At 41.7% G+C, this 26,780-nt stretch overlaps 1 protein-coding gene across 6 annotated transcripts in view; it reads right to left on the reverse strand.

The window, feature by feature from the left end:
• The window catches only part of LOC139695698 (CB1 cannabinoid receptor-interacting protein 1-like), a 288,521-nt gene that overhangs the window by 52,241 nt on the left and 209,500 nt on the right, over window positions 1-26,780 (reverse strand). The window lies entirely within an intron of this gene.

Below are 26,780 nucleotides of genomic sequence, written 5' to 3' on the forward strand. Positions count from 1 at the left end.
GTGAAGTTAGGAATGCAGCGCCAGATCGTGGAATTAACGCCGCGTTCAATGGAGAATTGGAACGTCAATATGGTCGACATGAATTAGACCAATCAGCTCAAATGGATGCACCCCTGCTGAACCCCTGACAGAAAGAAGTGTACGATACATTAATGAAGGCAATTGATGATGGACTTATTTTTCCTGGATGCCCCTGGTGGAACTGGGAGGACATTCCTCATATCATTGCTTTTGAACACTGTTCTTGCGAGATCGGACATTATGGTAGCAGTTGCTTCTTCTGGCATAGCGGCCACATTGTTGGAAGGACGCCGTACGGCTCATTCAGCGTTAAAGTTGCAGTTACCCCTACAAAATTCTGAACTAGTGACTTGTAACATTTCCAAACAGCCCGCAATGGCCAAAATTTTAGTAGCATCTAAAATCGTCATATGGGGCGAATGCACGATGGCGCACAGACGCGTATTGGAAGCACTTGACCGGACATTGAAAGATCTGCGCAATGAATTGAATTGGTGGCGCAATGATTTTACTGTTTGGCGATTTCGACTCAACTGCCATTCATTCCAAGATCGACTCCTGCCGATGAGATAAATGCTTGCCTCAAATCATTAAACCTGTGGCGCCATGTGAAGAAACTTCAACTGACAACAAACATGGGAATTTAATTGCTCAACGATCTATCTGCTGAAGATTTCTCCAAGCAATCGTTGACTATCGGTAATGGCCGTGTTTCTGCCGACGAATCGAGCGGATTGATTTCATTTCCTATAAATGTTTGCCATTTCTTTTCATCGAAAGATGAGCTCATCAACAAAATGTTCCCGAACATCATTGGTAGCTAGAAAATCACAAATGGTTGAGACAGCGGGCAATGTTGGCGGCTAAGAACAAAGATGTGGATGACTTAACGGCCAATAAACATTTCGCTTAGCCTAATTACTGTGTTTACGTGTGCCAAATGTGTCGGTACATGACATGGGCGTAATTTACTCGAATTATAGTAGATGGAATGAATTAAAGATTATTTAAGTATTTTCATGGTGCTATATGATATAATAAAACCCAGGACTGACGATGGAAAAATGCGGTGGTAATTAGCAGGCATTTTCTTATAACATTAACCTGTAATATAAATAAAGTCCATGAAGATATGTTTTCATATTTTTTGAACTCTTCAAAGTAAAAACCTGTATCGGTATTTAATATATCTCCTTGTGTATATTATTTTTCACTGATATCGCATTGAATACGCTATTTGACACTACTGCTTTATGATAGGCACGGAAACTATTTTAACATAAATATATTTGTACGATATTTCCTGAAGAAGCACTTTGGAAATGGAAACAAACGGTAACTTTGTGATTCCATTGAAAATTTATCACGTTTCGACTCGGGTTTCGACGTTTAACGTTATCAGCAGGTGACCTGAAGACGAGCTGAACTGCGAAACCAAGGCCGTATCGTAAGTCTCTGTGGAATCACAAAGTTACTATTTTTCATTTCCAATATGAATCGATTCCATATACGTAGTTACGCCGGAAACCATAAATTAAAGAAGTACTTGTTAACTGGTAATTAAATAAAAGAGGAAATAATTAACCAAAATACAATCGTCATCGTATATTATTATTATTCTTATTAATTCAGAACCCCCGAGTGCAGATTAGCGTTTATTTTGTATGTGTTTACATTTGGCTGATTTTAAGTTTTTCCTTGTGAACTATCCTTGTGTTCTGTGCAGCAAGAAAAGAACAAGGAAGATTGATATATTACGAGGTGCTACTCCGGGAATTGATCGAAACTTGTAATCTGTAAACAGTGACGTGGAGAGTCGTCCGTTATTTGCGTTGCTGTCCGAAGTAGCCGATGGGAAGAGAAATCTGAGGACAGGTATGTGTGGCCATTTTCGAAATCTTGAATTTTACACAATTTAGGTAATTTGCGGACCTGGTCTGGAAAAGATAGGCGCAGAAAAACCAGCGTAGTATTTTCGTGCCCTATTCGATTTTTCGATCCGTATTTTCAAAAAGTACGTATCTCGAGAAAGTATCAATTTATTTACCGTTCTTTCACTTTCGAACTGAGTCATTTCGTGCTTCAACTAACGGGGACTCTTGAGCAAGAGAACATTTTTTCCCAGAATATCGACTCCGGAAACAACTCCGACACAATCTAGGTTTCCTCGTAGGTCTCCGTAGGTTGAAGAAGGAGGAGTATTTCGATGGTGGCCAAAGCCGCGTGTGCGTCGGGGGTGTGGGGGGAAAATGGGGGGGGGGGGTGAAGGGGGGGGGGGGAAGAGCTTCGTTCTATTTTCCGGGAAAGACCTCTCGACGGTGGAAGAATATCGCTTTCGTCAACGCCAAGAATCCAGCCGGACCTTGGAGTGATTCCTCCGCCCATGGTGTCCTCGCCTCTTCCTCTACTTGTCCTCGATTTGGGTCATCTTGTGTATTCGAATGCGGCGGGGAGGAGGAATCCCCACGACCGGGGGGAGACCCCCCCCCTAATTCCAACCCCCCCCCCCCAAAATCATCCCACTCCCGCCTGGTGCCCTAAACACCGTCGCTATGTCAATGGCCTCTGCGGTTCTTAAAAAAACAAAAGAACGTGGTTGTGCTCGCAAGTCAGAGTGATCGCCGACGTTCGGAAACTTTCACCGAACAATCTCTAAATATGACTTTATCCATGTTATGTCTCCGCTTAGTTTTCCTATAGTTTCTACCCGTACAAATGCAAGTGTGAAATACTTTTGTGTTCAACGCGGGCTCTAATTACTGGTAGTGTTACTTCGGATATTGTTCCAAACGTGGTGAAGAAATACCTCATCTTTTGAAAACCTATATTTAACAAATTATTGCTATATTTTAGTTTTTTGTGCTAAAAATATATGCGCCTTACCAAATTTCCTTGGGAGGAGTAATTGTTAAAACATCAGCAATATTTTCCAGTTTCACATCGCGTGAAAGGGTGAAACGGCGCCTGGACTCAAATACGTTTGGCAACTGTTGAAAATGTTTCTCAAGTCGAAGTAAAAGAGATTTGCTGATTATTATAGACTGAAGAACCATTTCATATGCTTTGTAAATTATAAAAGTAAAAACTCCGGACATACGAGACATCGTATAATGATGAATTACAATTAAGGCTTTATTTTTACAAACGATGAATATTGACACCTTCAAAAGCGTTAAAAGCTGCCATAGCGACGGCGATTCAATTGCGAAAAATATGGACCCTGCCAAATTGATTCTAAATTATCGCTCGGAGATAATAAATAAATCAATGCCGTTAATAATTAATGCTTTAAGCTCACTAGTGTAAATTTTAGTGATTCCAATTCAGTTTTAATTTGATGAGCGCGAAGTCAGTTATGAGAGAGGTAGGCGAGCCTCCTTAAGCGTCTGCTGTGATGACGTATGTGTGTGTGTGTGTGTGTGTGGGCGATCGGAGGATTAGCTGTGGGAATTCGGAGGACGAAAAATAAAAAAGAAACAGCAAGAGCTTCCCGACCGTCGTTCCTTCGACGGGGTATCCCCATCCCCTTGTATGTTTTCTGTTCGGACGAGCTCAATTTGCCCTTTAGACCTCTCGCGAAGCTATGGGCTCGCGCGTTGGAGACTGTCGCACTTCCCGGGCTGATCAAACGGAAGCCTTTATCGACGCTTCTCTCGTCCCTCTCCCCTCAACTCCGCTCGCATCGGCGGGGATTCGACTTGCGTGCGTCGCTTCCATTCGGACTGAATCATGCGAAGCCTTAAAAATCGGTCTATTTTGTCGCTGGGGAAACGAGCAATGCAAATGCCCACGGGACTTCTTCGGCGGCGGATTCGCAGCGCTGCTGTCCCTCCGGCGGCTCCGATGAGAGATCCGATTGCAAGAAGTTTCGGGTCTTGTTCCGAAAGTGCTGTCTTTCTTTTTTTCTCTCAATGTTTTAGAACCCGAGCAAGCAATTTAAGCTCAACTACAGAGGTAAATAAAAAAGTGAAGAGTTGTCCAGCAGCTCGAATGAGTCTCCTTTCCGGCACATCGTCGTCGTCACAGGCTCCGTACAATAAGTATCGGGACTGGTTCCAAAAATCAAATTTTATTGCACTTATCATTACAATTACTTAATAATCTTCAAAATACATTCCTCCTGCTTCGATACACCTGTAGTTCGGCGCGTCTGCCACTCGTCCAAAGCCCGCTGGCAGTCGGTGTCCGGAATACTGTTGAGAGCCTTGGTCGTCGCCGCTTGAACCACCTCGATGGAGTCGAGCCGATATCCTTTGAGCTCCTTTTGAGCTATCCTTTGAGTTAATAACGTGGTCGAGATAATCTTCATTTTCTACTTTGCCTCTAAAACAGTAGGATACCAATCATAGGAAATGCAAGCATGTAAAGAATATTATTTCACATCAAAATTTAAAGTTAAGATTACTCCTTTTAGCATCAGATAAAAAAAGCCTCGTTCATTGAAATCCTTGTCCTTCTATTTGAGCTTCCTTTGTAGCTGGAGGGCTCACTAGTTCATCGCACTTTTTTGCCACTCATATTGCGTTTTTTTACCACAAATGAACACTGAATGTGTGAGCAGCCGTCTAGCCGGAGAAGTGCTTTCCTCTGGGTCCGTGGACCCAATCAGTTTAGAGCTGACTGACCATTATCTAATGATATCCAATTATACTTTTTAACATTATAACAGATTCCCAACAGAACTGGGATAAATCGAATTGAAATACCATTGTCCAAATTCCAGATGTCACAATAACTGACGAAGGGTAATGGGTGGGAAATCAAGAATGTTAGGGAGGCAATGCGGAAGAGCGATTATCAAATTACGGAATTGATAGCCAAATTATTTCCCTTGCAGCGCTTGGGAGTGAACTTTGCAAAACGCTGTTATGATAAACTTGTTAGCGGTTCTAGATTATAAAAGAAGCTAGGTCGGGAATCAGGTCAAAGGTTTCAGATTAAATCTCTTGCATAAATTGGAAGGAGGTTAATTTAACGTTACTGTTGAAAATGCATAATTAGCCCCATCGTACTGCGGTCGGAGAGATCATGTCAATATAATTAGTGAGGTTATAAACGTAGAAATGATATAGCTGAAATTCTAATTATCCCACGAACGAAAGGCGACCGTAATATGGCGGGAAATATTATTTTTCTTATTTCGTTATGATAAGCCTCGTGTGTGTTGTCATTAAACCCATCTAATATTTATTTTATTGGCCTTCTTGTTACTGACAGCTCCCCTCTTGTATATATAAATAAGTGTATATTACTTAAATACCGTGATTTATGCATCTGCAGTTCGCCATTAATTGAATTATTTTACATATTTATTGCAGCTGTCTTAATTTTTGATGTGGCTTGCCTGGTCTTGAATCATCCCCCGCCATGCACCGTAGCGGTAGATCAATTATGTTCCACCTAAGAGATGCAGGGGCGTTGATGGCATACCACTGGATGAAAAGGTTGCTTATGAGCAAAGCAGAGGTGGGCGCGCGGGGGGTGATTGGCGAAAAGTGAGACTAAGAGCCTGTTTTGTGCGAGTGGCCGAAGTATGGGACTTTGGGTTGGGCTATTAGGAAAAGAATTGAGACATTCGGAATGTGGGCATGGAAATTAATGAAAGGGCGGATAGAGTGGTGAAGGGAAGGAGTTTTCGCAGGGTGAGGGGAAAGATTATAAAGATGCTGCTGATTGGGAGAAAGGAAAGAATTGGTTTGGGCGCTTGATGAGACGCGAAAGAAAGTGTTGGACGCGGTAAAGCGAGTCGGTGAAGCTTGGAAGATAAGAGTGCGAAGGAAGGAAGTCAAAGCCAAGGACGGTGGAGCTATTCATAGCGACGGTGAATGAATTTACTGCGAAATCCATGGCAAGAACAAGAAATGTTTGAATGTGGCGGAATGGTTTCCCTAATCTCATATTTTCACTCGCATTCGCGTGTTGTTATATTTATAATCTTGGTGTCGCATTTCGATCCTATAACGTTCCTTATTTTTTTCAGTCAATAATGAAGTCGACCCTTTCTCCTCAGATAAAAGTTTTAAATTATAAATCCAACGAACTCTATATCTGTTCATGTCACATATCAGGTGCAGATTTTCCGTAGTGGGCACGAGCAGAGAAACAGGAAATGAGGATGTTTGGAAACAACATCGATATCTTTAACAAAAAGAATCCTTAAACATTTTCTAGTGTTTAAGTTCTGCGGTTAGTATCAGTTGCTTGGAAGATAATATGTTTAAATACCATGTATAATTATAAGTGTATGGTATTTAAATGTCGACTACTTACATTTATGGATGATGTCGTGGCTGGCGTTTGAATATATTTTTTTAATAAATCGGCTTCTCAGTAAGATGCAATAGTAAATAAGAGCTAGTGACACTAAACATTTGTTGTAGTTAAATAATAAATGGCGAATAACAACAAATACACAACATTACAAGCGAATAGAATTTTTAGTGCTCATAATTACTTTGATTGCCACAACCTACTTCACATACTCGTAGATCCCACCTTGTGTGGTATGATATTGTATATTATGTATATATATATATATATACATAATATACAATATCATACCACACAAGGTATATATATATATATATATATATATATATATATATATATATATATATAGGTCACGGCTATCTCTCACAATTGAGAAATGAACCCAGCTCGTAATAAACCGTGAATATCCTTCCACTCGCTTCCAGGACGTTTTATCTTCCTGGACTGCAATCCAAATCGAACAAGAGATTTTCTGCGTCATTCTCGGTTAAAAATAATGGATAAACAGTTGAGCAATAAGAAGTGCGACTATGATTTGAGCAAACAATTTTATGACGCCAATATGGGGAACTAAATTATGGATATGTCAAAATGCCCACGCTTATCTCTGAAAAAATCGAAATATATATTTCAAAACGGTTAAAATAAGTCTAATATTTGTTATGAAGTATATTTATTCATCTTGAATGGCATATAGTAAACCAAAAGTATTAATAAACGGTGTGGTGTTCTTATGTCTCATTTGTTTTCATGTGTGAATTACCTACATAAAGTTAAAAATAATAAAATTTTCCACTCATCTCTCATACTCGTTGAGACTGGCCATTGATATTTTCCCGCGGAAAAGGGAGCAACACAAACCGCCGCAGAACTCAATCGCCGAAAGTTTCCGATTGCGTATGTAACCTCTGCCAACGGTGGCCGGACCGTTTTCTGTTCAAATCAAGGCATTTTGTGCTGGCGGCGTCGGGGTGTGAACGTCGAAGCCCTATCCTCTTCTCCCAACTATCCCTCCCAAGCATACCCATGGCAACGGATAAACAAATAAAGCCGAGCAACTCAATTATGACAAAGCGCAAAAATTAGCTCATCCACAAAAAATAACTAGCAAACAAATAAGACTATTACTTTTAAGGGTAGCTAACTGCAGCAATTACAAATTTGATAGCTATTTCAAAAGTTCAACGTCAACTCCATGTGAAAATCGAAGAGACAAATACGCCATCTCCCCCTGAACAACTACGGCAAATGATGCCAGATGAAATAATAATCCGTTTTAGCCGATTTCCCGAAGTACAGGTTACTTAAAACTCAATATTATAAAGTGGTACTGGCGAAAAGTTTCCTCTTTTCTGAGAATAAACATATTAACGTATAGACCATCATTATCGTGCTACAAAATCTTTAAGTACTGAGTTTAACTAATGATATTTAATTTTAAAAAGTGACTCTTCCTTCGTTTCTAGCAGTGTCTCAGTGGCAAGTTTTTATGGCCACCGAGTAAACATTCGCTTTACACATTTAAGTGACTAATGGGATGAACGCGGGATAAAATTTTTCATTGCATGAAATGCGTTAACTCGTGGAGAGAACCGTGACCTTATGGAGTGATTCGAGTCGGATGCGTGCAGAAAACACGAGCCGAATCGAGAAAGGGTTGGATGATAATTGGAAATGCGTCCGGCGGCTCAAGCGGCGGACATTGGCGACAAAATAGAGCCCACGTAGCCGATGACAAATGGCCGTCGGTCCGCGCATACAAATGATTCCAATTCAATGCCAATAATAATGAAAAAAGGAACGAGAGTCGGACACATCGCCATCCCATTCAATCACATGTTTTCCTCCGCTCAATTTTTTTGTCATTTTCGCGCAAACGTCGACAAAGAGGTGTGTATAGCGATTCCAATGGCTTCCTGCGAATGCCACAGAGACGCATTTTCCACTTATATGGCGGCGCTAAATACGAGTATTTCGAGTGATTGTTAATTTAGCAATTATAAACTCTTTTAAAATGTTTCATAAGTTCAAAAAAATGCTTAGTTACTGAGTTATGGCTAAGCAAATTATCGAATCAACAACTTTCTTTAATTACTGGAAAAATCTTTATTTCTTCCCTTTAACATCAAGATTAAATGCCACCCCATCCTGGATATTACTCAAATCTTTCGAGATACCACTGGGAAATCTCCCAAAATTTCTTCGATCAAAAATGTTTTTCCACATACTTCTTTTGATTTTGGAGAGCTACGAAAATGCACTCCCTAAAAACTTGGCATAAAATTACATCATGGTAATACCAATTCCAATGATGTTGCTCTAACTTGAATGGTACACCAGAAAAGATATTTCCAGCCGATGGAGATGTCCACCCACTACTTCTGGTCGGGACTACCACACACACTAGTGGACATTTTAATGAACTTAAGATTTGTCTGTATTTATCACATATTTAATTAAACTCAAGGAAGAAGATCCTAAGGCCAATAAAAATAATTACGAAGAACTCCTATACCGGTATTTCGGTCACCAGGTGACCATCAACGGGGAGAAAATCAAATAGGGCACTTGAACTTGGAGGAAGAATGTGCACCAGGCCCTGTCCAAAGTCAAGTGGGTGTTCAGGTCGGGGGGTGGGGTATATATACCTGGGGGGGCAAGGGGGGAGGGGTTAAGTGATGGTCCGTAGGTGGGGGGGAGTTTGTTGAGGTCACGTGGGAAGGAGTGGGGGAAGAGTGGTGGCTATTAGGAGGGGGCTGCCTGTTTCTGAAATGACTAACAAAGTTAAAAAGTGAACTGTTGATGATGCCTGGTTCATTGTTCATAAGTTTATCCTTGTTTAAGTGAATGTGTAAACTCTCACAGGCATCGAGTTTACACTGTTGTATCGGTTTTAATAATGTTAAGTCGTTTGGAGTGATGGAGTGTTCAGTTTTAAAAATGTGTTTGGCGACCGCTGATCTATCGAAACGTCCGTTCTTAAAGTGTTCCTTGAATCTGATTTTGGGATTACGTTTCGTCTGTCTAATGCAGGAGAGTTGGCAGTGTGAGCAAGTAATTTCGTAAATACCCGATTTGTCTAACCCGGTTTGTTATGTCTTTCGGGTTCCCTAAACACGTGAGAAGAGTGCTACGGTTAGAGTAAGTGACCTTGGTGCCAATTTGTTTATGACCATTTGAATGAACCTTATCAAGGCCTCCGGTTAATGTGGGGTAGAAAGGTAATGCGATAAATTTATTATTGTTGTCTTTCCGTTGTGGTAGAAGTGTAGTATGTTTATTGGCAAGTTTTCTTTTTTTGTTTCTAACTAATTTGTCTATAATTTGGGGTGTGTATCCGTTGTTAATGGCTATTTGTTTGATGTTTTCCAACTCTTTGAAATAGCGTTGTTTGTTGAGTGGTGTCGTCAGTAGTCTGTGTATGAGAAAATTAAAAGCTGCCATTTTTGGGTAAAGGGGTGGTGTGAATCTGCTTTGATGTAGTTGTCGGTGTGGGTCTGTTTTCTAAAAATGTCAAACTCTAAGGCCTCTAGGTTTCTAATTACTAGTATGTCCAAGAAAGGCAGTGAGTTATGTTGTTCGACTTCAAAGGTGAATTTTATGAAATCGTGTTTTTTACTCAGCCGGTCCAAAAAGTCATTTATGTCACACTTGCTGGTCTCAAAAATGGCAAAAATGTCGTCTACGTATCTAAGCCAAGTGTTAGGAAAATAGTCAAACGTGTGTCTACAGTCTTTTTCAAAGTAATGTAGGAAGATGTTAGCGACAAAGCAGGAAAGGGGATTTCCCATAGCTGTGCCTTGCGTTTGTTTGTAAAATTTTTGGTTGAATTGAAAGTATTTTATGTCCATGCAAGTTTTAGTAAGAGTAACGTATTCTTTAATTTCAATAAAGGTGTTATGTCTTTTGCGTGTAGCCAATCTGCGTGCAATGTTTTCAAGGGCAATATCAATGGGTACACTCGGGAAGAGTTGTTCCACGTCAAAAGAGACAAGAATCTCATGGGGCTGGATGCGTAGGTGTTTTATGGGGTCGATGAAATTTTTGCTGTTCTTGACCCCGAAGGTTTCTTCGGACCCTAATTGTTTGTACTGTTTGGTGAGCCATTTAGCCAATTTGTAGATGGGGGAATTCAAAGCTGAAATGATAGGTCTCATTTTCTTATCGGCTTTTTGTATTTTGGGCAAAGTGTAGAGTTTAGGCACCATAGGGTTTTCCGTTTTTAAGGTGAAACGCGATTTTTTGTCTATGATTGTAGTACAGTGATTGAGTGCGGTTTTAGTGTCCGTAATCATTTTTTATTGAGTGGGTTCTTGTGTATTTTAATGTATGGGCCTTCTGCGATTGTGTTTTCGGTGCATTCAATGTAATCGGCTTTGTCGAGTATAACTGTGCTGTTACCTTTGTCGGCCTTAATGTAATAACAGTCTGTATACGTTGTATATGTTGGACCGGCTGAACAAAAAACACGATTCCATAAAATTCACCTTTGAAGTCGAACAGCATAACTCACTGCCTTTCTTGGACATACTAGAAACCTAGAGGGCTTAGAGTTTGACATTTTTAGAAAACAGACCCACACCAGAAGCATTTTTACCAGGTATATATACCCCACCCCCCGACCTGAACACCCACTTGACTTTGGACAGTGCCTGGTGCACATTCCTCTTCTTAGTTCAAGTGCCCTATTTGATTTTCTCCCCGTTGATGGTCACCTGGTGACCGAAATACCGGTATAGGAGTTCTTCGTAATTATTTTTATTGGCCTTTGGATCTTCTTCCTTGAGATTATTTCTTTAACAGCCAATAGCTCCACATCCTCCACATATTTAATTGATTATAAGGTTTCATTATTATTTTGAGAAAATAAAGTTGAAAGGAAACCGTTTTTAATAAACAAATGTCTATGTTACCATAAATATTTATCTGTATCGCTTGCGCATCATTGTTAAGCCACGACCAACATGGCACAATACATATTTCGCCTCCATGCCAAATTTAACATTAATATATATATTTTAATCCTTCCTTCACTTAAAATCCCTTTCTCCTCCCGCCTTGCCTCGCTTCGCCAGCAATCTCCTCTTTTCGAGGGCCTTTTCTTCACGACTTCACGCAAGGGGACCAACTTCCGTCTCGATGAAAAAGCTTCCTCCCATGCCACAATACTTAATCTTTTAAATGCCCCTTACTGCTTCACTCATCTCCTCCTTAAACACTTCTTGAATATGCTCACTATTTTATTTATTGTGTTTTCGGCATCTAGATTTAACGCTTACTTTATATTTCCTGTGACATATATGAGGATCTTATTTCCTTCTTCTTCTCCCGATCAACTCTCATCCAAAAGCCTATCGAAGTAGTTTTCCAATGCGCTTAGCTAAAACTTGATCACCCACAAATTTAACTGATTTGAAGAGTTTCCCAGAAACTTTCACTCCTGCCTCAAAGCACTTCCCATATCTCTCTTACCAATATCTCTGCACAAACACACACAAACACATATATTACATGTGTATATATATATACACATGTAATATATGTGTACATATATTTATATGGGATGAAAATCAATATTTAGTAAACAAAGGTTATGCGATTTTCTAGAAAGAAAAAGGCTAAACTAGACATTAAAATAGGAGGGCAAAAACCGGAGGAGGTAGAACAGTTTACGTATCTCGGAAGTGTTATTTGGACCAACACGGTCAAAGTGGTGGGGACGTAAGGAGAAGGATTGCGCTGGGCAAAGAGGCTTTCACAAGGAGGAGGGAGTTGATGAGAGGGACGTTGAGTAAGGATATTAAGAAAAGACTCGTAAAAATTTGATATGGAGCGTAGCTATGTACGGTGTGGAAACGTGGTCATTGAAGCGGGAGGATAGACGTAGACTGGAGGCTTTTGAAATGTGGGTGTGGAGAAGAATGGAGAAGGTGAAATGGACAGAGAAGAAAACAAATGAGGGAGTACTTGGTATGGTGGGCGAAGAGAGGGGTTTGCTGGGAGAAATCCTATGAGGTACCCAACCCCTTCACCCTTCATCCAAAGATGGATGAAGGGTGTATAAAGAAAATGGATAGGAACACATGTAAAGGACGGACGAACACAGGAGAGGTGGGGAAGGCGGAATCGAGCAGATCGCAAGTGCAAAAATATTTCCTTGACCAGCCGGGATAGCATTGCTGTTCGAGTTTTTACAAATGTTTTGCATCCATGCAGAGAGCGCATAAAGTGTTGCATTTCATATGTATTCTATCTGCGTCACTTTATGAATGGAGGAAATTTGACTTTAGAACTCAAATAATATTAATTTAGTGAAATCTACCACCGATCACTCTAAACCTCTTGGTTTTGTTGGCCGAGCTGCCACCTGCTCCGACTCTGACAATCCATGACTCTTCTCTTTTTTCTGCTTCCAACGCGGCCATGGGGTAATTTTTTGTTTTTTCGGTTAATTGCAATGTAAGCCTTTTCACCCAGTCTCACTTGTGGGTATATTAAAGTTGCCCACGGCGGTGATAAATAATTTCATTCGATCTGCGATTTATTGAAATACGAATCATATTTAACCGGTATACGTGGCCCATTATCTTAGAATACTAATTATACTGGACGCCAGTGTGTGTACAATAGGGATAGCAATTCGTGTGTGAGTTGTATCTTGAAAAACAGTGAAGGGATTTTGATTAAGCCGAATGAATCCGCTGTTTCCGGGCGAACAATTTCATCTACATCTACATCTACATAATACCCCGCAAGCCGCTGCAAGGGCGTGTGGCGGGGTATTATTTCCCTCTCGGGTCTCGGATTCGGGACAGCTTACAAATGGGTTCAGTTTAATTCATTCAGTTTTGTTTTTGTTGAATATATACTAATGCGCAGATGAATTGGGTTATGCACGCAATTGTATTGGGTTATTTATTAATGTGGTATCATTGTGGTTATGGCGTGCTTTGGATTTTGCGTTCAAATCAGAATAACATTTTATCAAGTTGAATTCTCGCTTAAAGGTCCCATAATTCTTTCTTTCCTTGATTTCAATTCCCATTCCTTTGTACGTAATACAGCTTTGTCTTAATGCGCATTTAAATGATCATAAGTTCCTAAGTTATTTTGAATGCCAAAGATAAGCCATTGCTACATCCTATTTAAATCATTCGGTGTTATATTTACATTACATTGTTCGTAATTATTGACATTCAAACATTTCAGAAATTACATGAAACATGAAATCAACCTTTCGAATAATTACTTCTTGGAATCTACTAATATTTTTAATATTCCAAGGACAAGAATGCACGGAAAAGACTGCAATGAATCGAACCAATTGGCATTCTCAACACTTGTCCATGTACAAATTAGGATTTCAAATGAACCTGATAGTTGACTTGAAATGAAAATTACAACATTTCCGCGTACCAGTTATATTCCAGAATCCATTTTTATATATTTTTGCTACGTTTTGTCAATTCATCCTGAGATTGCTCCATAGATATTGCGTTCGTATAAGGATTAGAGTGCGTGTGCAATATTAATTAATCATTACGGCGTATAAATAAATAAGACGACCTTCATTGTTTGCAGGGTGCATGCGGAAGACAGAAATGCATCGACATTATTTCATACGTGCGTCTTATAAGATGAAGCATTTCATTTTAAATGTCGGAATAATTCACCGATGCGTTTTTCGGAAAAAGGGGATCTGCACATTGACATTGCACATTGATTAGTCCATGTACACTATGCGGGTCCACTTTTAGACATGTGGAATATTGAAAAATATATTCTGAATGCAATACTTTGGATAATTTAATATATATTTAAACATAAAATTGATGGAATCTACTTAAAAACATAAATGTTGGAATTTAAAATTTATTTGATGCTATAAATATTTCTAATAACAATGAAAAGGAACTCGGGCATATTTTTCATTTCATCTATAAATGACCTGTTTTATCTTATATTAAACGATTACCCCGAAATGCAAGGTTCGAGGAAAGAGGAGAAGGCGTACGAGTAACAAATTTCCCAGGGGCGAAGGTGGCGCCACATGAAAAAGACAATAGAACTGAAAATGTCTCTGACTTCTCAATTAATTTCAAGTGCCGTTTTGTGAAACATCACCAAAGACGGAGTGCTTCTCCATTTTAATCCTAGTGATGTGTACTTATATTCTAATGTTTGCTGTAATTTTATGACTTGTTCTACGAACAGTCAGACTCAGAAAATGTCGAAGTTACTGCATTAATGTAGCATTATGAATTTTACAAGTGAAAACAGGTGAACACTGTGAAGGTGAATGTTTTTTTATTGTTATTTTCATATGATTTTCATTCATTACTTTTGGCAATGTAATATCAAAAAAGTGTACATTTATGTAAGGGGTTAGGCACCGGACCACCATCTATTTTACATCTGTGCTCTCGCTTGGTGGTGACAAAATATGGCATCCCACCCCCGGGCCTAATTTGCTGCGAGGGTGATGTAGTGTGGGTTTCTCGGAAACACCTGCCATTGGTTGACTCTCCCAAGGATTACCCCCCGGCATACCAGACAATGTATGGTGATGTAGCGCGGGTTTCTCGGAAACCAAGGCAAGACAATGTCCGCTACCCAATTCCCTTGTTGCAACTATGTAGCTACTTTGAAGTCATCCCTCCCCCCGAAGGCGCGATGCCTTATAAAGGGAGACGCTCCTGGAGGAGGGACCCCGTTCCTTACGAGGGCATTCGTCGTTGAGGCTGCATTATGGAGCCCCGATCTCAAGGCGATGCGCTTCTAGGGCCATCGGCGGAGAAGATCAACTTACATTCATTTTACGTATTTCCTCCCCTCACTAAAAACGTCATGCGGCTAGAGGAATAAGATACGAAATAGTGGAATGCGATAAAGTGAAAGGTACAGCGATATTAATTTTCGAAAATATAATTTGCGAGGGGGAATAGTCAACTTGTAATTATTACTAAAAATAATCGATACAGAAACTTAATTTTTATTCGTCATTCTTAAGACAATCATCTGGATGGTGACTACGTGGTCACCATTCAGAGACATGTACAGGATGGGGCAAACACGACTTCCTTTTTTGAAAGCGTTTTCCATTTGAAAAAAGAAATTCGTGTTACCGCAGCCTGTAAATATTTCTCCCTGCATTTATTGACCTTTCGATGGCCTTCATTGGAGGAGTAGACAGGTTGCGTCGAAAACCATTGCTCCTTCTCTTGAACGACGTCATTATTTACGTCCAATCTCCGACCCCGCAATTGTTTTTTGAGTTCTGGGATTAAGAAAAAGTCGCTCCGTGCGAGATCAAGAGAATATGGCAAATGAATGTGGCGTAATTCCAAATCCGCATCGCTTTGCCTGCAGGTCGCTCCCTGTTTGCTTCTGACAAGGAGTCGTTGGTCGTTGGGCGTGCTGATGCCTTTGACGTGTGCAGTTCTTCGTGAATAAATATCCACACCCCACGGCCGTACTAACTAAGATCATGAGTCTCATTCGTGATCATTTGGTTGGGTGCTGTTCGGTTTAATGTAAGGATGAAGTCCTCTTCACTTTCTTCTTCACTGTGACAATGTCGCGTCCGTGAGTGATGGCCTTCCACTTGGATCATCGTCTGTGATAGGGACATGGGACTGCCAGTTTGGTGATTCCCTTTCCACCTTCTAAACAGCATCAATTAACGGGCTATCTATCATTTCTATTAACGGACATCATTTCATCGTGGATTTTCCTGGCACTATAAGCCTTCAAACGAAGGAAAGTAATCACACTTCCCAACCGCTTGATCTTCCACAAACTACGAGACATTTCAATCCACCGCTTCCCGAAACATAACAATCAAATATTAATGGGTGCAATTTACAACTTTTAGTGATAATTACTTAAAAACAATACCTCCGCGTGTACAGTTAAACCTTAAACCTCGAATATGCTTTTGATGCGGTGCGCATCTTTATTTCGGGACGCCGGATGTTGATTCTGCCCCAGTTTATCTCATTCCATCAACACGGCTGTTTTTTATTTGCGGCATTGGAGCTATTTCTTCATTTATGCGTGAAGCCTTTCCTGAATTGTTTACTCTTTCTTCCGGTCGTTTCCATGGCAAAAATTGCTATTGTTACAGCACTTCCGATAAACAAGGCGACGTGTTTCTGGAATGGCATTTTCTATCCACAGGCATGCCGGTCAGTGCGAAAGCAGATCTTGAGCCTCGAAGGAGCTTAGACGTAAACCTAGCCGGAGGAAATGATACCTACAACAGGTTTCCCATGCCTTTGGAGAGAGAACTGGAATCGAATTAGGTTGCGTAACAACTTCGTGACAGAAGGCTCGAGACTCTGTCATCTGAGCAATAAAACGCGAGTTTCCTTGGATTTGCGCGCCCCACCCCCGCCCCCTTGGAAGGAAGGGTAATTGAACACCGCCAACCGCCCCTCCAACCACTTTCGACGCCGCCCCTCTTCCGAGTGCGACGTCAGTTCGATCCATCGGCGCGGCGTCGGACTGCGGTCGAAGTGCGAGGTCGAATCGCTTCCCTCCTTCCTCCTGCTGGGCGCACGGAGGCTGAGACAATCGCATGAGCACGAATATACGTAATGAAACCTGGCTCATTTTCAGTTTTTCTTTTTTCAGCACTCCTAAGTTTTATGTGTTTTCCTTATATGGCGGTGTGGTCGAGTCAATGAGGTTTACTCCTTGAATAGTTTCCGTCGACCCTTCATTCCATTCGGAAAAGTATTCCGGTGTGTGCTTTGGAGGGAGCGCCGGCGATATTCAGAAGGGAATATGTCGCCCCGTCGTGGGGCAGGAGGGGCTGCTGCCACGGTCGCCACGGGGTGGAGCATTCCCGGGTGGTGTAATTCGCCTTCGTTACGTTTAATTATTACCTGCCGTTGTCTACCTACTTTGGGCAGGTTTTACATCGGCACCACTTGCCCTCCGTACTCCTAAACCCTGGATGTCCTGACGCAGAATATCCCTAACTACATTTGTAGTTTTGTTCGGGAGGCGACTGACAGCTGGGGTCATTTGCGCCATTAGAGAAGGACAGGATGGAGGGAAACCCGGCGTCGGCATCAACCTACTCTGATAACGGAATGCGCCGAGGGGTCATACAGTTTAACGTTCTATCCGACGGACTTCGTACTCAATCAAAATGCTCTCCACAAAATACCTAAATTAGGGATCGGGATACCACTGTAAAATATTTATTGTCTCCTGGATTTGAACCCGGGCCTTCTCGGCGGGAAGCCTGTACGTTCACCACCGCATAAATCCCGATATCCTCCTAAGTACAAAAACTCGTCCTTAAACTCTGCCTACTTCCCACCTCTCTTAATTCCACCTATCTAATTCTCCTGTCATCCCCCACCCTCGATTTCCAAGCATTCCTCCCCCCCTCTCTGTGCGTCATCGTCTTCTTCTTCATCGCCCCATTCCCTCCCAATATCTTATCTCTTGCATCCACTTATCCTGCCCTCGTCGGATTCCTCTCAACGGCCGTATTCCTCTTTCCCTCATACCGATGTTTCTAACACACCACTCAAACTTCATCTCCGTCTTTCCTTTGCGTTTCACTTTACTATCTTCATTCTTCTCCGCACCCGCGTCTAGAAATTCTCCCAATTCCCCCTTCCTATGATTCCCTTGCCTCAAACGAGCAAGTTTCGGTGCCAATTAAAAATGAAGCTCCGCACTGAAGTTTTCACTTGTCTTTTCTGTACTTAAGGTGCTTCCGTCATCAACTCCTTCCTGATTTTAAAAACTCTTTCACATTACAACATTGTTTACGTTACCCTTGTTTTACAGATGTATTTGTAGTTTATAGGTTACCAAGGGCTGAAGTTCTTTGCGCCTTTAGGTTAGGTTATTTAGAAAGGTTAAATTTTTGTATGGAGAGGACTTTTCGTGAAATATGAAGGGGGGAAACGATTGGGGAGGGACACGCAGCGTGAACGTGGCCTGCTATTCCAAAAAAAATAGCCAAAGCGTCACAAAATTGAACATCCCATCCGACGGACGGCCTTCGTCCTCATGGACACTTTTTCGTGAACGGTAAAATTCACATAATTTTTTCATTCGCTTTTTTATTTCCATTCACTCGCGGATGTGTCCAGTTAAAATAATGCAAAGAAATCGTGTTATTCACTCTAATATAAACTCCGGGACGACTCAGAATATGATTTTGTCCGTCTCCGAATTGTTGTCGTTTAAGGAGAGCAGTATAGGCGTCTGTTGGGAGGATTCGGGAAAGGAGCGAAGGGGTTGTATTGCGCCGGAGGGGAAGAAATCCGAAGAAGGCAGGAAGATGTGCTTCAGGTAATTAATAGATATTTGTTATATATATTTTAGTACCGTGCAAGCCACTGCTAGGGTGAGTGGCAGGGGGTGAATACACACCAGACTAATTTTGATCCAAATATGACCCTACCGCGGTCGGACAATATTATTCTGATCCCTTATTGTTCGTGGAAAAAATGGCATCTAAAAATCTATCTATTCTACATTTGATCTCTCTCTAATTTTATCTGCATGGTCTCTCCCACCCTAGTGCGATGGGGGTAATAATACATTGTCAACATATCACTGCTAAAGGGACGCCCTTCCAATTCATATGCAATAGCTTCAATCTGTAATTTAACCTTCGCTCAATTGAGTAATTGCCAGCCTAGCTCCTCTAATATTTTGGTCACGCAACTAAAGTTAATCATGACACCGTTTTACAAATCTAGCTCCTCTACGCTGCACGCGATCCAATTTGGCAACCATTCCAAAAATTCATCACTACTCATTTTTTAAGTTTAATTCTAATTGCCAAGTGTCGGTCGCCCCATCGTTGTATGGCATTATGGTTATCTGATAAAGCTACTCTGTCCTCAGGTTCAGGGACACCAAGGTCAACCACTACATCTTCGGCAAATAAACGTATCTTCCTAGTGACCACGGAGTCAAAGTCATTAACGTAAGTAAGGAATAAAAGAGGTCCGATAACACTTCCCTGGGGAACACCTGAAGTGACTTCTAGTGCACTTGAGCCGACTCCATCTATCACTACTCTTTGTACCCGACCATTTAAAAAGTCTTTAATCCAACCCCGGGTATTTTTATCTATGCCATATGCTTCTAGCTTTGCTAGTAATTTACTATGAGACACTTTGTCGAAGGCTTTCCCAAAATCTAAAAAAACTACGCCCGCTGGAATATTGCTCTCTCCCGAAGTAAGAATATCATGAAAGAAAGCGCTGGTTATGTCTCGCAGGAGATAAGATATTGGGAGGCAATGGGATGATGAAGAAGGCGGTGATATGAAGTGAGGAATTGCAATCAAGCTGGAGGTGTAGGGTTTTATTAATCCTTTTGGAAGGCCTTAAAACGAGGCCCACAGCACAATGACGAAAGGTCGGTAGCACTGCAAACAGGACAGTCATTAAAGAAGTGCTTATTTTAATGCAGTGTAAAGATATGCATAGCGTCATCTTGGGCGGGAATTATAAGTGTAAGAATAACACACACACGCACACACACACGCACACACACACGCACACATTACTAAGCCCTATACGGCATGTAAGAATTCACACATCAGGGTTGGGGGGCCAGTTCCTTTCCCTGTGCCGGTTATGGTTTCCCAGGAAAATCACTTTAGCTTGGGTGGAGCTGCAGGTGGCCAGAGTGTCTTGCCCGGGAATCGAACCCGGGACCCTCCGATCGGAAGTCCAGAGGTCTACCCACTGGACTACGCCGACCCACATATAGTTTGTATATATATATATATATATATATATATATATATATATATATATATACACATAAATATATAAATATATATGAGTTGTTCACCCACCAAAGGAGAAATAGACAACACACACAAGAGGAAAGGAAAGTAGGTGAAGCAAACGTACAACGTCATAAAGGATAGGCGCAGTGCGTTTCGTGGCACACATGCAAACACAATGTCCCGCCAAATGGCGAGCATAAATTCATTCACATAAGGAAAAGGGATGGGAACACACACACAAAGGACGCAGACAGGAGAGGGGGGAAGGCGGAATCGAGCAGATTCTCGTGTTTTGTTCGAGGCTTTCCAGATTGGAACGGAAAGGAATCCTCGCATTTTGTTGCCATCAGCATTTCGAATGAGCTCCCGGGATTGCTGTTTTCGCATAGGTAGAGACCGCTGGGAAATTATTTTAATCCTTTCTTTCCCACTCTTGATTTTTATATGGACGTAGCGGGGGATGAATACATTAGGAGGCATACCACCCTTTCGTGGGACGGGTGCGGCATCGGAACGGTCGCCTCGCACGCGAAGGACTGTTCCGGGAAAATGTGGAAGTGCGAGCCGACCACTCATGGAATCAATCCCCGGCCCCGCAGTCGCGTCGGGCGGAACAGCGGCGAGGTGCCTTCTTCGTGGCGCACACCGAACCCCTCGAACCAAGCACCTCACTCCCGCGGAACATTCTCTGCTTATTACTTCTCAGTTCGGAAAGGAGTGCCAAAAGAAGAGATTAGTCTGGGCTTATTTTCTGCGAACCTTGAATAAAGGCGATCCATTCTGAGAAAAAAGCCATTTTAAAGATACGTTGGCTGAAGGAATAGTGAACAACGACTCGTCCACCTTACTATACATATGTTGTCCTAAGGATAACTCTCCACTCGTTTAGAGGAACCAATTTGCTTGACCAGGAAAATGACACGTTAGACATAAGCTCACCCCACACACACACACACACACACACGAGTGTGTGTGTGTGTATATATATATATATATATACATGTGTATATATATATACATATATATATATATATACATATATATATACATATGTATACATGTATATACACACATGTATACATGTATATATATATTAATATATATATATATATATATATATATATATATATATATGTATATATATATACACACATATATATATATACATATATACACCCCACCTTTCTTAAGGGAGAGAAGGACAGAGATGAGTTCAGTCCGTCTCCTAACGAACGAACATAAAGGACGAACACAAGAGAAGTGGGGAAGGCGGTATCAGGAAAATCACGAGTGTAAAAATATTTCCTAGACCGGGACTTGAACTCCGGATCTTTCCACTTGCCGGGCGGATGCTCTTAACCACTTGAGCTATCCAGGGAACGTAATTTACACCGAGATCTGCGATGATTTATGCAAGCTATTGCCCTTTTATGTTCCTATCCCTTTTCCTTATATCTATTTCTATGTGAATGAGTATTTGTTCGCCTTTTGGCGGGATTTCATGTTTGAATGTGTATTAGGCCAATGTGGCTCGTCTCTTCTTCTGGCTATGCGTGCCACGAAACGCACCGTTCCTATCCTTAATGATGCTGTATGCTTGCTATACTACTATCATATCCTCTTGTATGTTGTCTAATTCTCCTTTGCTGGGTGAAACAGCTCCCTAACGCCATCTCTTGGCCTGTGTATATATATATATATATATATATATATATATATATATATATATATATATATATATATATATATATATATATACATATATATAAAAACACAGATGTAGATTTTTAGAATATAGAGACACAAAGAAAGGACACTCACAATTTGTTATTTTACGTTTCGACAGCACGGCTGTCGTCTTCAGATTCTGAAGACGACAGCCGTGCTGTCGAAACGTAAAATAACAAATTGTGAGTGTCCTTTCTTTGTGTCTCTATATTCTAAAAATCTACATCTGTGTTTTTATATATTTGTGTGTCGCCGATGAGCGTTCCATTTCGAAGATATTTTATATATATATATATATATATATATATATATATATATATATATATATATATATATATATATCTATATATATATATATATTTATATTTATACACACACACAAATTCAAACACGAAATCACGCCATATTTACAACAAATAAACATAAAACAGATATAAGGAAAATCGATAGGAACATACAAAGGACGAACGTAGAAGAGGTGGGGGAGGCGGAATCGAACAAATCACAAGTGCAAAAATATATGCTTGACTGGAACTTTAACGCTGGATATTTCGACTTGCCGGGCCGATGCTCTAACCACCTGAGCTATTGAGGAAACGTAATTTACACTGGGATCTGCTTCGGGGGATTTATTCAACCAAGTGCTTCGATTCTTAGGCCAAGAGCTGGCGTTAAGGCGTTGTTTCACCCACCAAAGGAGAAATTGACCCACCTACCTAACTGCTTGCGCAGTTCGGAGGACGAATTAAACGAAGGAAAGCCGTGCGCCCATTCGAGACGCCCTCTAGACAGTAGAATAGCAGACACGTGCGCTAGATATCGCGGTCAAAGACTCGCACTCGGTGACGCAGTAATATGTCATCCGTCCGCAAGCAAACAAGAGCGCATCGTTCGCCGAAAGGGAGGGTGGGGGTAGAAGAAGGGGCGGGAAGATCGCGTGCAAGGACTCAAGGCTGCTGCTGTTGTGGTGCACGCTCGGATGAAGAATGCATCATCGGCGGTTGCCCCCCCAGAACAATCCAGAGACATGCGTCTCAAAACAGATTACTCCGCGACGGACGTTAAATTGGTGCACAGGCATTCATCCCCTCTAGACTGCAGGGATCGGTGGGGAAAGCACCCCTCCCCCCAATCGGGGGGAAGGGGTGGAGGGCAATAGGACCCCTATCCAACTAAAAATGATGTTCTGTGCATCATGACATGCCATCCAAATGTTTACCGCCCTTGAATTTGCAATACCCTGTTGTAAAAATATCAGAATAAATGTACCAGTGCAGAAAAAATAAAATATTTCCAACATCATTACCCGCGGATTATTAGAAATGATTTATTTTGAGAGAAACTACATTTAGAAAGGGGAACGATGGAATGAACTATGGCGCAAGAGAGAAATTGAGCGAAAAGCCACTGTTCTAGAGGCCATAGCAAAGCGAATTCATAAAATTTTGTCGTTTAATCTTTAAGATTATTTTGATCTTCGCGTAATATTTTATTGCGCAATCGAATTTCGTTATTCACTACGGATGCATTGATACGACCGACCAAATTTTCAAGTCAAGTGTCAAGTGTTTTTTCCTGACTAAATCCTTCAAACGGCCGGTTGGCTTGGATTCCCCTGAGTGACATACTCGGCTGTGATGGATCGGGAAAGGCAGATCATCTCCAGATAAGGAAAGATACAGCGCGTTTGAAACCGATGCGATCGGGCAGGAAGAACTGGGGCCAGTTTTTTATTTACATCTGCAATTCGATTTACGTTTCAAGCATTGCTGATTCCCAGTAGAGTGCCAGCGTGGTAGATGTATCGGGACGAGAATAATCAAAAACCTAAAAAAGTAATGCGGTTTTCAAAAGAGAGAAAGGCCAAGGTGATAAAGTTAAAAATGGAGGGAAATAAATAGAGCAGGTGGAACAGCTTACGTAACTGGGAAGTGTTTTGGACCAACACGGTCAAAGTAGTAGGGACGCAAGGAGAACAATTGCGCTAGACAAAGAGGCTTTCACAAGGAGGAGGGAGTTGATGACGGGGACGTTGAGTAAGGAATATTATAATTGAGGAAGGATATTAAGAAAAGACTCGTAAAAACTTTGATATGGAGCGTAGCTATGTACGGTGCGGAAACGTGGTCATTGAAGCAGGAGGATAGACGTAGACTGGAGGCTTTTGAAATGTGGGTGTGGAGAAGAATGAAGAAGGTGAAATGGACAGAGAAGAAAACAAATGAGGAAGTTCTTGGTCTGGTGGGCGAAGAGAGGGGTTTGTTGGGAGAAATCCTATGGAGGCAGGAAAAGTGGATGAAGGGGGTATTGACTGGCAGTGGTATGTTGAAGACTGTGATAGAGGGGAGAATGTTGGGCAAAAGAGGAAAGGGAAGGAACAGGATAGGGATGTTGGACGGGATGAAGGGAGGAAGGAAGTACTCAGAGATGAAGAGGGACCTGATGTAGAGTAGGATACTGGATTTTGTGATTTGTTGGGAGTCATAAAATATTTATGTGGTAGTTGTGTCCATCCAAAAACTACATTAACCGGTAGATGACCTTATGATTATTATATAAAACACACGCGCAAACACACACGCACTCATATATATATATATATAAATGTGTGTGTGTGTATTATTGTGTATGTGTGTTATATATATACACACACACGCACACACAAGCACACACACACGCACACACAAGCACACACACACGCACACACAAGCACGCGTAGGAAAGTGGCGTCCGTGTATCGGCTAAGCGCCCTGCGAGTAGCAAGTGGATTCCGGACGGTGTCCAAGGAAGCAATAAAAGTTATCTCAGGACTTCTGCCAATCGAGATACCGGCGGAAGAACGGAAGGAGATCTTTAAACGAAGGAAAGCTCTACGAGACTTGAAAGACAAGAAAAAAGAAGAACAGCTGAAAACTGAAGAACGTAAAAGGAGTTTAGAACGGTGGCAGTAAAGTAGGGATGCATCGACTAAGAGCAGATGGAAGGTTGATTCCTCAAGTTGACGAGTGGCTGAATCGCAGTCACGGTGAGGTCAACTATCACCTGACACAGATGCTATCAGGCCATGGGTGCTACCGAGCCTACCTCTACAAATTCAAGCACGAGGGGTTCCCGGAGTGCCCATCCTGTGTAGGAGTCGACGAAGATGCGGAGCATGTATTTTTCAAGTGCCCTAGATACGATGAAGCTAGTAAAGAGCTAAAATGACGATTAAACAGAGTATAACTCCAGAAGGTTTGACGGAGGTGATGATGTCATCAAAGGAGGCATTGAGAGCAGTCGATATCTTTGCATCGAAAGTTCTAAAGGACCCACGAATCGAAGAGCAGGAGAGAAAGAAGAATGAAGATAGAATAAAGAAAATGAAGATTGAAGAAAGAAGAATGAAGATAGAATATAAGAGAGAGAAGATTAGAAGAAAGAAGAGTATAAGAGGAAAAACCAGAAGGAAGCTAATCACCCCGAACCCCTAATCCTGCCACCAACATCATGGCAGGGAGGGGGGGGGGGTAGGGGTGCCGCTAAACAGATGAAAGAGCTAGCAATAGCTACCGCCCCCCCGCGAAGTAATGCCTGACGGCAGTTCCGCGGGGGATTAGGCTTGGATGTAAAGAGGGTAGTTTTTTACTTGGTTTGGGTCACCGAGGCATACTCCGGCCGCGTTCCGATACATCCAGGAACCTGCGGTTATTCACCCTTGGGTGAGTTCGAGACCAGACCGAGCCCAATGTCGTACTTATCCTTGTGTGTGGTGTAAGTGCGTGCGTAAAGAGCATTTTCCCTTCCCTATATTTAAAAGAGGACACACACAAACACACACACGAGGTCTGTGAAAAACATATTGCGACTTTTGTGTTTTTTCAAAAATTATTTATTTATTCATGAATATCTATTTTGTGTTCCCTTCAAAGTAGTCCCCATTACATATTATACACTTGTGCCAACGTTTTTTACAATCATCGAAGCACTTCAAAATATCATTTTTGTGATCTTGTTCAGCTCCTCCTTCGATGCAGTCTTTATCTCATTAATCGTAGCGTAGCGTCGTCCTTTCATGGGCCTCTTCAGTTTCGGGAACAAGAAAAAGTCAAGGGGGGCCAGATCTGGGGAATACGGTGACTGCGGCATCATTGGTGTTTTGCTCTTGGCCAAACATTCATACATATGCATACGCATTCAAACACGTAATCCCGTCATATGGCGAACGAATACTCATTCATATGGAAATAGATACAAGGAAAAGCGATTATAATATATAAATAAAGGGTGCGACGCTTAGATTTGGAAATATTTCAATTTGACTTCCCCGCCATATTGTAGTTCCACTGGAGGTCACGATTGGCGTTCTTGAAAGCTTAAAGCATCTAGTAAACAGTCATTACCTCAAAATGGCCGAGATGGCACGTACAAGTGTGGAGTACAATCGAAGAGCCGCTATTATCGAAAGAGTTCGCGCTGGTCGTTCAGCCAGTGAAATAGTTCGATTCTTCCGGTAGTACCCCAGATCAACCGTTAACGAGAGTATGGCCAAGTATAATGATGCTTCGGGGAAGTCTGGGGAAGGTTTGGCTAGCCCGGCGAGGAATCCCCATTCGAGGAAACGTTCGTCCCGAACTGCGGCAGTCAGAAGAGAAGGCTCGGGCGCTTATTTGACCCGGGGCGAGGAGCGCTGAGGAAATTGGCGTCAGAATTGAATGTTAGCGCGGGAACAATGCTTCGGATGTCAGACAAGTGGTACACTATTAAAGTGCGAAACATGCCAGTACAAAGCGCATCCTGCTATTGTGTTCTCTAAAAAATGAAGCTGCGGGGCGAATCAGATGATGCAAACATTGTCACCGTTTATGCAAAGATCAACGGGATAAATAATCGCCGCTCGCTCACGAGGACATCCCGAATGTTGCTCAGACAAAATTTTCGGCTCGCGTTCGCGTCCTAGGTGTTGTGTCCAGTGAGGGTGATATCAACCCGCCACATTTAA

The sequence above is a fragment of the Hetaerina americana genome, unplaced genomic scaffold (assembly GCF_022747635.1).
Source record: "Hetaerina americana unplaced genomic scaffold, ioHetAmer1.1.p SCAF_62, whole genome shotgun sequence".
In the NCBI taxonomy this organism is placed as follows: Eukaryota; Metazoa; Arthropoda; class Insecta; order Odonata; family Calopterygidae; genus Hetaerina; species Hetaerina americana.